Source organism: Chelonia mydas, chromosome 1, assembly GCF_015237465.2.
Source record: "Chelonia mydas isolate rCheMyd1 chromosome 1, rCheMyd1.pri.v2, whole genome shotgun sequence".
Taxonomy (NCBI): domain Eukaryota; kingdom Metazoa; phylum Chordata; order Testudines; family Cheloniidae; genus Chelonia; species Chelonia mydas.
Window position 1 is genome coordinate 344,189,651 of NC_057849.1, and position 4,728 is coordinate 344,194,378.

The window sequence follows — 4,728 nt, forward strand, 5'->3', positions numbered from 1 at the left end:
CGCCTCTGATGTGAGCTGCTCCTGAGGATCCCACACTGCTTTCCTGAAGGAAAGAGCTTAGAATTGCTCCTGGGAAGGTCATGGCAGCCTGTGGGGGTTGGATCAGCACTATGGAGTCAGGGCATTGCCTTAAGGGTGACTTGTTGCAGCTGTCATGCATGTTTTGTGGCATTTCACTCCACACATTTGTGAAGCAAGACATCTTTCTGCAGTGGAGATAAATTTGAAAGATAAAGCAGGCAAGGCAGTAAACTTAAGGTACATGGGTCGGTGAAATGAAAATTTTAATGACAATCTCCTATTGCAAGTCAGGTCACGAGAAAGAAAGAAAGAAAGAAAGAAAGAAAGAAAGAAAGAAAGAAAGAAAGAAAGAAAGAAAGAAAGAGACCTAACCAGCTCTTTTAAATACTTGTTATTCGTTTTGTGCTAAAAATATACTGTCTTTAAGAAGTATAAAGAGTGTGACAGACCCAGACAAGTGGGGTACAGGAGTCTGGTGGAAGACAAATATACTGGCCACTGGATGAATAGTTTTCTGTTCCCTGAGTGACCAGAGCAGGGGCTGCCCTAGAGCAATCAGGCACCTGCTAGAACCAATTAAGACAGGCAAGCTAATTAAGACACCTGAAGCCAATTAAGAACATACTAGAATTAATTATGGCAGGCAGACTAATCAGGACACCTGGTTTAAAAAGGACGTCCCATCAGTTAGTGGAGGGCTTGCAAGGAGCAGGGAGCGAGAAGGCCTGCTGCTGGAGTACAACCCTGTGATCAGGGTTCAGGAGGAAGATCCTGCAGTGAGGATAAAGAAGGTGCTGGGGGGAGACCATAGGGAAGTAGCCCAGCGAGTTGTAGCTGTCACGCAGCTGATACAGGGGACATTGTAGACAGCTGCTATCCACAGGGCCCTGGGCTGGAACCTGGTGTAGAGGGTGGGCCTGGGTTCTCCCCATCCCCCCAACTCCTGATCAGACACAGGAGGAGTTGACCTGGGCTGTGAGCAACACCAGAAGGGAAGGTCTAATTTGCAAAGGGATCTGGCCTGTCCCTGACCCACTAGGTGGGACAACAGAGACTCTGGAGAATGTTCTCCGTTTCCCCCATGCTGGCCAGTGATGAGGTTAGCTGAGTGAATGGCAGGTTTGAGCCTCTAACAGAAGCGGCCAAACTGAGGGCTGCCATGAACCTCTGAGGCGAGCAAATCCGCCGGTAAGCGCTGGACCCACCAAGGCAGAGGAGGAACTTTGTCCCAAGAGATATTAAATATCTCTCTTAATGCTTGGGATTTCCAGTCCATTAAACAAATGTCACATCGAACATGGCTGGGATAGCATTAACAGTGTTAGTTTCCTTGTTAGGCCGCAACCTCTACTGCCCAGCATCACAAGGTGGTGCTTTGGTTTGGAAACCTCAGCGAGTCACCAATGCTTGCTGATGAATAAACAAAAATGGGTTTTTTTAATCAAAACAAAACATGAACCCCACCCTCTCCCCCCGTGTAAATCTGCACTGCTCCACTGGCTTCACTGGAGATACATTAAGTTAGGCCAGACGAGGATCTGCCCCTAGAATTACTCCTGCGTATGAGAAGGTAGCAGTTGCCAGGCTGGAAGAGACGAGTGGCCCATCTAATGCTGTATCCTGTCTCAATGAGTGTCACTCACCAGCTCCTTCAGAAGAAAGCAGAGGAACGATGAATTAGTCCTTTATGGAGGAAACTTAAGGAGTTTCTTCTAAAATCCTGAATTAAAAATTGGGGGTGAGATTTTTCAGAGCTCCCTAAGGGATCTGAATGCCCAAATTCCAACTAAAATCAACAGTCCCTAATGCATGTCTTGCTCTGAAAAGCCAAGCATTGATTTCTGAAGCATGAAGAAACCAATGCCTGCAACTCGATAATGGAAAAAACTTTGAAAAACCCCAAACCCTTCCCACTGTTATGAATCACAGAGTGTCTGTGCAAGATTCAGTCCTAAATTTAAAGGATCCCTAGCACATTGTCAGAACGGTTAGGGAGAGAACGAGTGGAACAGGACTTTTTTAGTTCACACAGGAGAATAAGTGAAAGTAGTTAGAAGACCCCTGAGTCCTGAGTGTTTTTCGACAGTTTTTTAGAGTGCCTGGAGGGCTTGAGAGGCCCTTTCTTCCTGAAGGTCTAATTAGTTCAAACCAAATTTAGATAAATCCTTCAATTGATTTAATATTTTTCCTCTGTTTTTGACAGCCAGTTTGTTCTTACCTCCACATGGTCTGAAGTGCACATTACATCCTGCAGCTCCTTCCTCTGCAAACTTGAGCTACAGGAGAATTCCCAGGAACCGTCCTCTTTCTAGGGCTCCCCACACATCGTCGTCTGATTCTGTCCATTAGAGGGCAATGCTCTCTCTATGGTCTGTATCACACACACACACACACACACACACTCTAACTAGTTCATTACAGACAGTATATATATATATATATATATATCCAGATGTGGTTATGATAACCACACCCCATTTCTGTAGGGAAATTAAACACAAGAACAAACGCTGGGTGTGGCACAAACTACCCTGGAGGGTTCTGGGGAGGGAGGACCTACTCTGGCTCACTAAGTGGTGGGGTTACACAGGCCCAGATGTTAGAGAGCAGACAGCTCTGTCTGGAGCGTTGTTTCAGTCTAAGTTGTAAATATCACAAGTGAGCGAACTCCCACCCCTTCCCTGGGAGACAATTCACCACTCCCATAGATTCATAGATATGAAGGCCAGGAGGGACCATTCTGATGACCCAGCCTGATCTCCCACCTAACACATGCGAGGGAACCTCATGCAGTCGTTTTTGCATCATGCCCAGAACTCCCAATTGAGCTAGTGCATATCCTTTAGAAAGGCATCCAGGCTTGACCCACCACGTCCCTAGCTCAGCTGTTCCAATGGTTAATTACCTTCACTGTGAAAACATGTGTAACGATGCTGGTTCTGGTGGGACGCAACTGAGAGTGCCAATTCAGGACAAACTGCTTAAAGCAGAGCAGTTACAGCCAAAGGCTGGGGTTTCTGTGCACACCAAGGCAAACCAAACCAGCAAAACAGAGAGGACTTTGGTCTCACCCCACTGGCTAACCACAAGTCACACAAGCAATTCCCTTAGACACCCCAGTTCCCCAGTATCACCACCAGTGACACTCGTTATGGGGACAAATGGTTATGAAAACCAATACCCCAGTAAAAGAAGAGGTTCTCTCGATCCCAAAGGACCAAGCCCCAGACCCAGGTCAATATACAAATCAGATCTTACCCACAAATCACACTGCTGCCAATCCTTTAAATCTAAAATCTAAAGGTTTATTCATAAAAGGAAAAAGATACAGATGAAAGCTAGAATTGATTAAATGGAATCAATGACATACAGTGATGGCAAATTTCAGAGTAACAGCCGTGTTAGTCTGTATTCGTAAAAAGAAAAGGAGGACTTGTGGCATCTTAGAGACTAACCAGTTTATTTGAGCATGAGCTTTCGTGAGCTACAGCTCACTTCATCGGATGCATGGCAAAGTTCTTGGTTCAGGCTTGCAGCAGTGATGGAATAAACTGCAGGTTCAAATCAAGTCTCTGGAGAACATCCCCAGCTGGGAGGGGTCTTTCAGTCCTTGGTAAAAAGCTTTAGTGTAGCTAAGTCCCTCCAGAGGTCAGAAGCAGGACTGAAGACAAGATGGAGGAGCTGCCGCAGCTTTTTACAGTCTCTTGCCATGTGGTCTGTCTTTCCTTGTCCCAAAGACAAGCTGCCCCTCACACAGCCTGGAAAAACCTCAGAGTTCTGTCCATAGGCACCTCCCTGCATACCTTGCTGAGTCCCAAGGCGCGTCAGCCTTCTCTCAGTGGGTCAATTGTATCGCTGATGGTCCTTAATGGGCCATCAAGCAGGCTAAGCAGAGCTGACGCCAACTTGTCTGGTGTGTCACCCAGAAGCACAGCACAAGTTTGAACTACAGACAGGATAGAGCCAATATTCTTAACTTTAGCTACAACAATGATTCACACATACAGATAGCATAATCATAACCAGCAAACCCTGACCTTGTCTTAGACACCTCATTTGACCCCCTTTATAGAAGATTTGGTGCCACTACAGGACCTTGGTTGCAACAATGTTCTGTACGGTCTCAGTTCAAGTCAATAACGTCACAACATGGCATCCAATTTCTTGTCTGAATTTGTCTGCCTTCAGGTTTTGCTTTTATCTGCCAGCTTAAGGAAATGTCGGCAATCAGAAATCTCTTCGCCGTGTGAGAACACGCAGACCATGGTCAAGTCCCTCTTAAACAACCCTCGGATAAGTTAAAGAGAACGAGTTTTCTTAGTCTCTCCCTATAACACAGGTTATCCAGAGCTCAGATCCTTTTCCTGGCTCTTTTCTGAACCTTCTCCAATTTTTCCAACATCTTTTTTGAAGTGTGGACACCACAACTGAACACAACATACACTAATGTAGGGAAGCCATGACTACACCTGGCCATGGGTCAGCTCCCTACCTCCTCTGACGAGGGCAACACAAGTCCTCCCATTATAGCCTACACAGGCTTCGCTGTCCCGCTGCCGGTTAGCAACAGGCCCACCTCAACCCCGGAGCCCTCCAAGAGGCTCCCTGGAGCATCCAGCCCTGCTCCACTGGACACTCGCATGGTTCACTGCTCCTGAGGGAACAGCCCAGCCCACCTTACCAGCTCCACCTCACATCACGGGATCG